The following is a 12,085-nucleotide window of genomic DNA, read 5'->3' as shown; positions in this document are numbered from 1 at the left end:
TATGTATTTATTTATTTAAAGTAATCTCTACACCCAACACTTGGATCTATGATAAGACTTCTTAACCTGGGTTTATGGATGGGCACATGTGCTTTATTGTGTGTATGTTTGGAAATTCTAAACAGTAGCTTTCCTTGGATTCTCAAAGGGATCTATCACACTATGAAGATAGGAATCAATGAATACTAACTAGATAAACTCAATGAATACTAATTAGATAAAGCATTGGCCATGGCAGATTTTAATTACTGAAAAGTTTCTGCGTGAGCTCCTCGGTGCTAAGAACCATTCCCTACCAATCATTATGTCCTCAATATCTAGCATGCTGCTTGACACCTTATCAGAGTTTAATAATTGTTGGCTAAAAAATAAATACAAACATTCTTAAGCAGGTGTAAAAGGTAACTTAAAGTCTGAGGAATCTCTGACTACTTTCTTTCCCATGTTCCTTCTGCCCATTCCCAAATCCAATAAGTCAACTCTCCAAAATCTGTTCTAATGATAGCAGTTACATCAGTCAACTCTGTTGGTTCCAAGTGCCTTAGTCCAGATCTTCAAAGTATCACTGACATTTCTACTTGGTTCTCTTTAGTCACACCTCTGAAAATACTGCTTTGCAAATATCTTCATGCTCAACAGTTTCCTGCTGGTCAGGTTAAAAAACCTAAGTCAGACATTCAAGATCTTTCACAATCTAGCCTCCATTTGCTCCCCTTTAGGAACTTCCCAATCCAATCAAACAGATCTAGCTGTGGTCTCCTAAACATACCTCATGCATTCCCTTGTCCAGGGTTTTGTTCACCACGCTCCTTCCATCTACAAGGAGACGAAATCTCCTACCACCTCCTCTTAAATCAGCTATATTTATCTCCTATGGTTCAAGCTCAAGTCCCACCTCCGTGAAATCTTTGTTCACTCTACAATTCATTCCAAACTTCTATCTCCCATCAACTGCTGGTATAACTTATTGAAAGTTTCATTCAGGACACCTGGGTGGCTCAGTCAGTTAAGCATCTGCCTTTTGCTTGGGTCATGGTCCTGGGGTCCTGGGACCAAGCCCCCACATCAGGCTCCCTGCTCAGTAGGGAGGCTGCTTCTCCCTCTCCCCACATCTGTTCATGCTTGCCTCTCACTCACTATCTTTCTCTCTCTCAAATAAATTTTAAAAATCTTTTTAAAAAAGTTTCATTCATTTAAATCATAACAAGTCACACTGTTACTTCATTTCTATATGCTCTGTCTTTCCAACTAGATTGTCAGCTCTTGAGAGCCAGTACATAATGCCTTAAGCTTCTTTGTATTCCCAAGACATTAATTACTTTACACAGTGGATCCTAAATAAGTGACTGTTGATGATGATCATGATAATGATGACAATGATATTTAGGATCTTTTCTTCTTTGTGTTTGCCAACTTTGAAAAAACAGTTTGTTTTTTTTACTTGTATGTAATGTAGGAAAACCATTCATATAATTCCTCCTGCAAAGATGACCTAGTGTTAAACAGAAAGGGGAACATTAATGCCAAAGAGATCAGTTATGTTCTATAAAAGGAGAGTGTGGATGAATATGCTACATACAGGCTGAGCGAGACCTAGGAACATGAATTTATTTTTATTTCATCTTGTTTAGACAGGGAGTTAGAAGGGGGTCCCTGATGTCAGTCCATATTGTAAAGATTCAGTATAAGACCGGCACAACTTTTATAACACCGCCTACAGCTGGCAACCCTGTAATATAAGATAACTAGGGCTGACTAACCTGTCTAATTTTCTGTGCTCATGACTAAAGGTTACATTTTTTCATGATAGGAAATCCTGAAACTTCGGTATCCAAGTTTTAATTATGTTGCTTTTGAACCATCTCCATGATTACAGAGTGGATTGTACTACATTGTCTCATTGACATAGATGCTGTCATCATTGCTATGGTACCAATTTGACTAGCGGACTTAGGGACAGAGAGCAAGATGCCCAATATTAGAAAATGAAATTGCTATGGGAAACCAAGCCTTCTCATTGACCATCAAATTCACTGAGATTCCTTTCACATCTGCTCAGCAACTCTCTGCTTGTTGTCTAAACCAAGTGGGGAGCATCACAACAAAAACAGTTGCCTCTCACCTTTGAAATATATGCAGAGTGCCATAATTAGAAATTTATTGTTCATCAAATTATGCCTCCATGTAGGCAGGTTTGTGTGTGTGTGTGTGTTTAGGTTTTATTTATTTATTTGAGAGACATAAAGAGAGCATGAGGAGGGAGGAGGGGCAGAGGAGCAGGGAGCCTGACACAGGGCTCGATCCCAAAACCCTTAGATCATGACCTGAGCTGAAGACAGACACTTAATCGACTGAGCCACCCAGGCGCCCCCATGTAGACAATTTTAATGCATTTTAGAGAGTTATGTCCTGCCTGTTTTTCAGTAACTTTTTCTGTTTCCTAGGGCCACTGTAACAAAGTATCACAAATTGGGTGGCTTAAAGTAACAGAAATTTAATCTCCTCAGTAATGGAAGCTTGAAGTCTGAAATCAAGATGTTGGCAGGGTCATCTTCCTTCTGAACCTTCTAATGGAGACCCTTCCTTGGCTCTTCCACTTTTTGGTACCCCCAGGCATTCTTTGGTTTGCAGAAGCATAACTCCAATCTCTATCTTTGCATAGCCATCTTCTGTGTGTGTCAGGGTCCCTTCTCTCCTTATAAGAAAAGCAGTCATATTAGATAAAAGCCCATTGTACTCCAGTAGGACTTCATCTTAACTTGGTTACATATGAAAAGACCTTATTCTCCAAATAAGGTTATATTCACAGGTACTGGAGGTTTGGACTTCAGTGTATCTTTTTGAGGGACACAGTTTAACCCATAACTGTAGTTATATATACATAGTTATATATATCCTCACCACTCTGCTGAGAAAAGTACATCACAGTTCTATAACCTGATTCTTATTTAACATAGTATTTTTCTTCAGACCTCTGAGAGGAATACTTTTGCATATGTCAAACAACTTGGACTCCTTAGAAGTGTTTTATAACTGCAATCAAGTGCCACATAACTGCACAGAAATACAGTCCCAGGACCTACCCAGCTTACTAAGAAAACACTTCTCAGATAGAGGCTAGTACATAGTAAGCAGGAAAACAACCCCCAAAATAAGAACACTTCATGAGTTCTTCAGTTTTCAAAGTCCCAGTGCTTGTTGCCAAATAAATTCTAATAATATATGTTTTTTCACAATAAATGCTTTTCCCCTGGCATAACACTTTTTACAGGTTAGTCAAATAAGATTTTTTAAAAAGGCAAAAAAAGTGATGATTCCAGAAATGAAAGTGTTTGCAGAATGATTTTTTTATGGAAGCTGTAATGTCTACAGCAATATCTTTGATTTCCAAGTAGTACCAATAGGTGTTTGACATGAAGTTACTTTCTCTTAGACCAGATGAATATGAGCAGTGTCCTTAAAAATCCATTTTATAAGCCCAAGGGATAAGAGATCTGACAAATTTATCCTCCTCATTCTTTATAATTTGTCTTTCTACTTATATCCACAACATATACCTGGAAGAGATTCTAAAAAGTAGAGCTACATTGCAACTATACCAACTGCTTTTCCAAATCTTCCTTACCAATGAATACAATTTCCCCATCACAGTAATGTCATTTAAGACTTAAAACTAAATATCCACTGCATTTCATTGCAATGTTAAGAGGTAGCCAACAGCAAGATTTGTTAGTAAGCTTTGAAAGTCAGATCAGACATCAAAAAATTACACAGGCTTATAACAGAGTAACCCTGAAGGCACATACATGTTAAATGAAGAAAAGTCATTAGAGAAAAAAGGTTAAGAATGAATTTAATTAGTTAGAAGCAACGTTGTTAACTGTAAACACACAAGTAGGTCTCTATAGGAATTAAGTCAGGATTCACTACAAGTATTTGTTAAATGAAACATAGACAAATACACGTGTGTCAGACCAAAGGCGAGGGCTTTACCAAGCAGAATGAGGGAAACTGCAATCCGAACATTGTTCCTCCAAACTAAAGCAATGTTTTTTTGAGCAGTAATGTTCTAACTGGTGGATTATGAGTTCCAGAAATAATATTCCAATAGAAAACTAACTAAAGGGCAGCCTAGGTGGCTCAGCAGGTTAGTGCCGCCTTTGGCCCAGAGCATGATCCTGGAGTCCCAGGATCAAGTCCCGCGTCGGGCTCCCTGCAGGGAGCCTGCTTCTCCCTCTGCTTGTGTCTCTGCCTCTTTCTGTGCCTCTCATGAATAAATAAATAAAAAATCTTTAAAGAAAAAAAAAAGAAAACTGATTAAATGTACCCTCTGAGCACTCATTTATTGCTCTGATAACTGGAAAGCAAGAAAATACTCATATTTTGCAGATGCCCCAGAATGCTAATGTCAGCAAGATAAAACCCTTGGTGTTTGTGCATAACAGGCTGAAAGGGTGAGTTCTCATATATGAGGAAAGGAGCTATGATCTGAATCTAAAGGAGTTAATGTCCTCTCCTCTCCTTGCTGAACACATGAAAAAAAAAAGAGTCAAGGGAAAGAATGAAGCCAAAATACAATGAAGAATAAAGAGACTATCTGGATCTGCTGAATGCTCTTATAACTTCTACATTCAGAAAATCTATTGCTTAATCTGTGAACTCAGTGAATTCAGCTCTACACATTTGAGTGCCTACAGTGCCCAGTACTGCTAACATATATCAGAAAAGTCCAAGTAGAGGTAAACTGCAGGTACCACAGTTAAGAGTGTGTCTGTCATATTTGAGAAATAGTGAAGAACAGGAATAGGAAGCCGGCATAGAATGATCGAGTAAAAAGAAAAGCAGATGATGAAGTTAAAAGAGACAAGGAACCAGATCCTGTATAGCCTTGTGGGTCACATATACCACTGTAGAGTTTTGAGTAAAGAAATGCACTAGTAAAGCAATCACTCTGAGAAAAGACTATAGCGGGCAGCATGGAAGAAGGGAGAACAGTGGGGAACTTAATGCAATAAATGCAAATAATAGATGATGGTGGCTTGGACTGGGATGATAGTGATAGAGAGAAAAAGTCAGATTCCAGAATGAAAGAAAAAAAGGAAGAAAGAAAGGGGGGAGGGGAGGGGGAGAAAAAAATCAATCAATTGGGGGTAAAGTCAACAGAATTCTCTGATGGACTGGATATAGTGTATAAGAGGATATGAGGCAGAGAAGAATCAAGGTGAACTCCAAGGTTTTTGGCCTGACCTAATAAAAAGGAAGTATGGAGTTGGTATTAAATTATATGCAGAAGACTGTTAATGGAGCAGGTATGAGGAATGGGTGGTGATCAGGAGTCCTATTTGCAGCATATTAGTTTTGAGATGGTTATTAGATATCCAAGTAAGTATGTCAAGTAGGAAGTTGGATATACAAGCATGGAGTTTAATGAAGAGATTCAGACAAGAGATACACACTTGGTAGATGAAAGCACATGTAAGGTATTTAAATCCATGAGACTGGATAAGACTATCAAGGGAGTAAGTATAAATAAAGAAAAAGAATCCAAGGACTAAGCTTTAGTCATGCCAAAGTCAAGAAGTCAGAGGATGATATGGAACAACTAAAGGAGACTAAGAAAGAGTGGCTAGTAAAGTAGGAGGAAAACAAAAAAGGTGGACTCTATTGTTATAGAAGCTGAGTGAATAAAGTGTTTACAAGCAGAAGAGATACTGAATTTGTGGCAAACGCTGCTAATAGATCAAGTGAAATGAAGACTGAGAATAAAACACTGAGTTTGAAAGAAAGAGGTCATTACCATCTTGTGAAGGACAATTTAATGGAATGGTAGGAGTGAGAGCCTTTCTGGAGTGGGCTCAAGAGAGAAAGGGAAGAGATGAATGGGAGACAGCTAATGTAGACAACTGTATGAATTCTTATGTAAACAGGAGATGGAAAATGGGATGGTAAGTGGGGTCAACAGAAGACTATTTTTTAAAAGATTTTTAAAGTAATCTCTGTACCAAATGTGGGACTAGTACTTGCAACGCCGAGATCAAGAATTGTACGTTCTACCAACTGAGCCAGCCAGCCAGCCAGCCACGCTGGAAGACAGTGTTTTTAAAGTAAGCTCCATGCCCAACATGCAGCTTGAACTCATGCCCCAGGAGTCTATTTTAAACTCAGAGGACTAAACCATGTCTGTTGCTGAAACCATGTTTATGTTGCTGAAACTGATCTAGAAGAAAAGAAAAAATACACGAGGGAGAAAGAATTGCTAGAGATGTCCCTGAGTAGGTAAGAGGGGCGATAGAATCTAATGCAGAGATGGAATGGTTGGCTTTTAAAGCAATGGAAATTCATCTTTAGTAACTAGAAGGCAGAAAATATGAGTACACATGAATGTATGTGGGTAGATGTTTTGGTAGAAGTCTGCAGAAGTTTTCTTCTGATCGCTTCAATTTTCTCAGTGGAGAAGGAAACATGAACATTATCTGAGAGGGAACTTGAGGGAGGAGGTGTTGGGTGTTTGAGGAGAGAGGAGAATGTGTGAACAGTCATCTGGGAGAGTGGGTGCACAAATGGACTAGAGAAAAGTAGTGAGATTGTTAGGTGGCACTAAGGACCCACTTGAGGTTCATGAAACCAGTCAGCAAGGCTATGTGTTTATCCAGCCATGTTCAGCCACAGGTGAATGCGCAGAGAGGGCAGCATTGCATTTAGCCAGTATTATGGTTTTGCCATGTGAGAGATGGATGCAAGTGATTTCAGGGTATCTACAAGGACCAAGAAAATGATTCAGCATGTAAATTAAGGTGGGAAAGGCAGGAGGAAAAGATATGAGATAGGTAAGGGATAGTGAACCTTAGCAGAGCATACCCTCACTGGACTCCTGATCCCAATCCCACATCTCAGAAACAGAACTGAAGAAAGGGAAGACGAGTCAAATAAATCATGAGAGTTTTATAAATGACCTTCAACTTATAGAGAAATGGAATGAAGTGGCACACTGGTCCCCATGGGACGTCAGCAATGACAGCAAAAACCATCAGGATTCATCACCTTTTCCAAAGCAGTGTGTTGAGATGAGGAAACAGGTCAAAGCCCACACTAGTGAAATACATCCCTGAGTGGATAGGGGGGCCCTAACACGTTTAACAAGATCCTAAAAGAGAAAGTCCTCACCACAGGTTTTTCTGCAAATACTGCACCAGCCAAGCTCTCCACCAGTAAACACCACCTCAGCTAAAGAAACTTTCCTCTGGCACTGAGGCTACAGAAACCACTATCCAGAGCTATACCTTAGCATGGGACTGAGGTTTAAAAGATGGACCTAGGTAACGCAGGAATGGCATCAAAGACCACCATCACTTCCTACTGCAGAGTAAATAAAAGGTTTAGACAAAGTTGCCAATAATAAAAAAAGAGTGAGATGTAAAATTACAAAGCAACTATGCAAGAAAACTCTGCAGAAAATGAGAAAAGAAAGGGAAGAAAGGGGACTGGAATGGAAAAAAAAACTCAGCAAATTTGTAGGAAAACAAAACTTAAAAAACCAAAGCAGTGTTTTTATTTTTTCTGGAAATACTTCATGCTAATAAAAAAAGGGAGGGAATAAAACAAGAATTAAAATATAAGACAGAGGAGGAGGGGCAAGATGGCGGAAGAGTAGGGTCCCCAAATCACCTGTCCCCACCAAATTACCTAGATAACCTTCAAATCATCCTGAAAATCTACGAATTCAGCCTGAGATTTAAAGAGAGAACAGCTGACACGCTACAGTGAGAAGAGTTCGTGCTTCTATCAAGGTAGGAAGACGGGGAAAAAGAAATAAAGAAACAAAAGGCCTCCAAGAGGGAGAGGCCCGCGAGAAGCCGGGCTGAGGCCGGGGCGAGTGTCCCCAGGACAGGAGAGCCCCGTCCCGGAGAAGCAGGAGCTGCACCAACCTTCCCGGGAGGAAAGGGGCCCACAGGGAGTTGGAGCAGGACCCCAGGAGGGCGGGGATGCCCTCGGGCTCCCTGGGACACTAACAGACACCTGCGCCCCAGGAGAGTGCGCCGAGCTCCCTAAGGGCTGCAGCGCGCACGGTGGGACCCGGGAGCAGCTCGGAGGGGCTCGGGCAGAGGAAGAGGCTCCGTGCGGAGGGGGCTGCGCGGTTCCAGGAGCAGCTCGGAGGGGCTCGGGTGGCGGCTCCGCGGAGGGGGCTGCGCGGCCGGGAGCGCGAATCCACCAGCGCAGGGCCCGGAGCACTGGGCGCCGGGACACAGCCCAGGATCCGGCCTCCCCCGGGACAGGCAGAGGCCGGGAGGGCCCAGGACAGCAAGGACGCTCCTGCCCCGAGCTGAGCAGATCAGCGGCCCCGCCCCGGAGCCTCCAGGCCCTGCAGACGGAGAAGCTCAGTAGTTACTGTGGGAGTTGAATCCAGGGCTCCAGAGCTGGCCCCGCCACTGCGGTTGTTCCTCCTGCGGCCTCACGGGGTAAACAATCCCCACTGAGCCCTGCACCAGGCAGGGGCAGAGCAGCTCCCCCAAGTGCTAACACCTGAAAATCAGCACAACAGACCCCTCCCCCAGAAGACCAGCTAGACGGACAAGTTCCAGGGGAAGTCAAGGGACTTAAAGTATACAGAATCAGAAGATACTCCCCTGTGGTGTTTTTTTTTTTTCTTTTTTTTTTCTTTTTGATTTCTGTTTGCTTCCCCCACCCTTTTTTTCACCTTTCTTTCTTTTTCTTTCTCTTTTTCTTCTCTTTTTTCCTTTTTTTCTTCCTTTTTTCTTTTTTCTTTTTCTCTTTTCTTTCCGTCTCTCTCTCTCTCTTTTTCTCCTTTTCCCAATACAACTTGTTTTTGGCCACTATGCACTGAGAAAAATGACTAGAAGGAAAACCTCACCTCAAAAGAAAGAACCAGAAACAGTCCTCTCTCGCACAGAGTTACAAAATCTGGATTACAATTCAATGTCAGAAAGCCAATTCAGAAGCACTATTATACAGCTACTGGTGGCTCTAGAAAAAAGCATAAAGGACTCAAGAGACTTCATGACTGCAGAATTTAGATCCAATCAGGCAGAAATTAAAAATCAATTCAATGAGATGCAATCCAAACTAGAAGTCCTAACGACGAGGGTTAACGAGGTGGAAGAACGAGTGAGTGACCTAGAAGACAAGTTGATAGCAAAGAGGGAAACTGAGGAAAAAAGAGACAGACAATTAAAAGACCATGAAGACAGATTAAGGGAAATAAACGACGGCCTGAGGAAGAAAAACCTACGTTTAATTGGGGTTCCCGAGGGTGCCGAAAGGGACAGAGGGCCAGAATATGTATTTGAACAAAGCCTAGGTGAAAACTTTCCTAATCTGGGAAGGGAAACAGGCATTCAGATCCAGGAAATAGAGAGATCCCCCCCTAAAATCAATAAAAACCGTTCAACACCTCGACATTTAATAGTGAAGCTTGCAAATTCCAAAGATAAAGAGAAGATCCTTAAAGCGGCAAGAGACAAGAAATCCCTGACTTTTATGGGGAGGAGTATTAGGGTAACAGCAGACCTCTCCACAGAGACCTGGCAGGCCAGAAAGGGCTGGCAGGATATATTCAGGGTCCTAAATGAGAAGAACATGCAACCAAGAATACTTTTTCCAGCAAGGCTCTCATTCAAAATGGAAGGAGAGATAAAGAGCTTCCAAGACAGGCAGGAACTGAAACAATATGTGACCTCCAAACCAGCTCTGCAAGAAATTTTAAGGGGGACTCTTAAAATTCCCCTTTAAGAAGAAGTTCAGTGGAACAATCCACAAAAACAAGGACTGAATAGATATCATGATGGCACTAAACTCATATCAATAGTAACTCTGAATGTGAACGGGCTTAATGACCCCATCAAAAGGCGCAGGGTTTCAGACTGGATAAAAAAGCAGGACCCATCTATTTGCTGTCTACAAGAGACTCATTTTAGACAGAAGGACACCTACAGCCTGAAAATAAAAGGTTGGAGAACCATTTACCATTCAAATGGTCCTCAAAAGAAAGCAGGGGTAGCCATCCTTATATCAGATAAACTAAAATTTACCCCAAAGACTGTAGTGAGGGATGAAGAGGGACATTATCTCATACTTAAAGGATCTATCCAACAAGAGGACTTAACAATCCTCAATATATATGCCCCGAATGTGGGAGCTGCCAAATATTTAAACCAATTAATAACCAAAGTCAAGAAACACTTAGATAATAATACACTTATACTTGGTGACTTCAATCTAGCTCTTTCTACCCTCGATAGGTCTTCTAAGCACAACATCTCCAAAGAAACGAGAGCTTTAAATGATACACTGGACCAGATGGATTTCACAGATATTTACAGAACTTTACATCCAAACTCAACTGAATACACATTCTTCTCAAGTGCACATGGAACTTTCTCCAGAGTAGACCACATACTGGGTCACAAATCGGGTCTGAACCGATACCAAAAGACTGGGATCGTCCCCCGCATATTCTCAGACCATAATATCTTGAAATTAGAACTAAATCACAACAAGAAGTTTGGAAGGACCTCAAACACGTGGAGGTTAAGGACCATCCTGCTAGAAGATAAAAGGGTCAACCAGGAAATTAAGGAAGAATTAAAAAGATTCATGGAAACTAATGAGAATGAAGATACAACCGTTCAAACTCTTTGGGATGCAGCAAAAGCAGTCCTAAGGGGGAAATACATCGCAATACAAACATCCATTCAAATACTGGAAAGAACTCAAATACAGGAGCTAACCTTACACATAAAGGAGCTAGAGAAAAAACAACAGATGGGTCCCACGCCCAGCAGAAGAAGAGAGTTAATTAAAATTCCAGCAGAACTCAACGAAATCGAGACCAGAAGAACTGTGGAACAGATCAACAGAACCAGGAGTTGGATCTTTGAAAGAATTAATAAGATAGATAAACAATTAGCCAGCCTTATTAAAAAGAAGAGAGAGGAGACTCAAATTAATATAATCATGAATGAGAAAGGAGAGATCACTACCAACACCAAGGAAATACAAACGATTTTAAAAACATATTATGAACAGCTATACGCCAATAAATTAGGCAATCTAGAAGAAATGGACGCATTCCTGGAGAGCCACAAACTACCAAAACTGGAACAGGAAGAAATAGAAAAACTGAACAGGCCAATAACCAGGGAGGAAATTGAAGCAGTCATCAAAAACCTCCCAAGACACAAGAGTCCAGGGCCAGATGGCTTCCCAGGGGAATTTTATCAAACGTTTAAAGAAGAAACCATACCTATTCTCCTAAAGCTGTTTGGAAAGATAGAAAGAGATGGAGTACTTCCAAATTCGTTCTATGAGGCCAGCATCACCTTAATTCCAAAACCAGACAAAGACCCCACCGAAAAGGAGAATTACAGACCAATATCCCTGATGAACATGGATGCAAAAATTCTCAACAAGTTACTGGCCAATAGGATCCAACAGCACATTAAGAAAATTATTCACCATGACCAAGTAGGATTTATTCCCGGGACACAAGGCTGGTTCAACACTCATAAAACAATCAGTGTGATTAATCATATCAGCAAGAGAAAAACCAAGAACCCTATGATCCTCTCATTAGATGCAGAGAAAGCATTTGACAAAATACAGCATCCATTCCTGATCAAAACTCTTCAGAGTGTAGGGATAGAGGGAACTTTCCTCGACATCTTAAAAGCCATCTATGAAAAGCCCACAGCAAATATCATTCTCAATGGGGAAACACTGGGAGCCTTTCCCCTAAAATCAGGAACTCGACAGGGATGTCCACTCTCACCACTGCTGTTCAACATAGTATTGGAAGTCCTAGCCTCAGCAATCAGACAACAAAAAGACATTAAAGGCATTCAAATGGGCAAAGAAGAAGTCAAACCCTCCCTCTTCGCCGATGACATGATACTCTACATAGAAAACCCAAAGCCTCCACCCCAAGATTGCTAGAACTCATACAGCAACTTGGTAGCGTGGCAGGATACAAAATCAATGCCCAGAAATCAATGGCATTTCTATACACTAACAATGAGACTGAAGAAAGAGAAATTAAGGAGTCAATCCCATTTACAATTGCACCCAAAAG

This window comes from Canis aureus, chromosome X (assembly GCF_053574225.1).
Source record: "Canis aureus isolate CA01 chromosome X, VMU_Caureus_v.1.0, whole genome shotgun sequence".
NCBI classification, from domain to species: Eukaryota; Metazoa; Chordata; class Mammalia; order Carnivora; family Canidae; genus Canis; species Canis aureus.
This window is presented reverse-complemented; position numbering follows the sequence as displayed.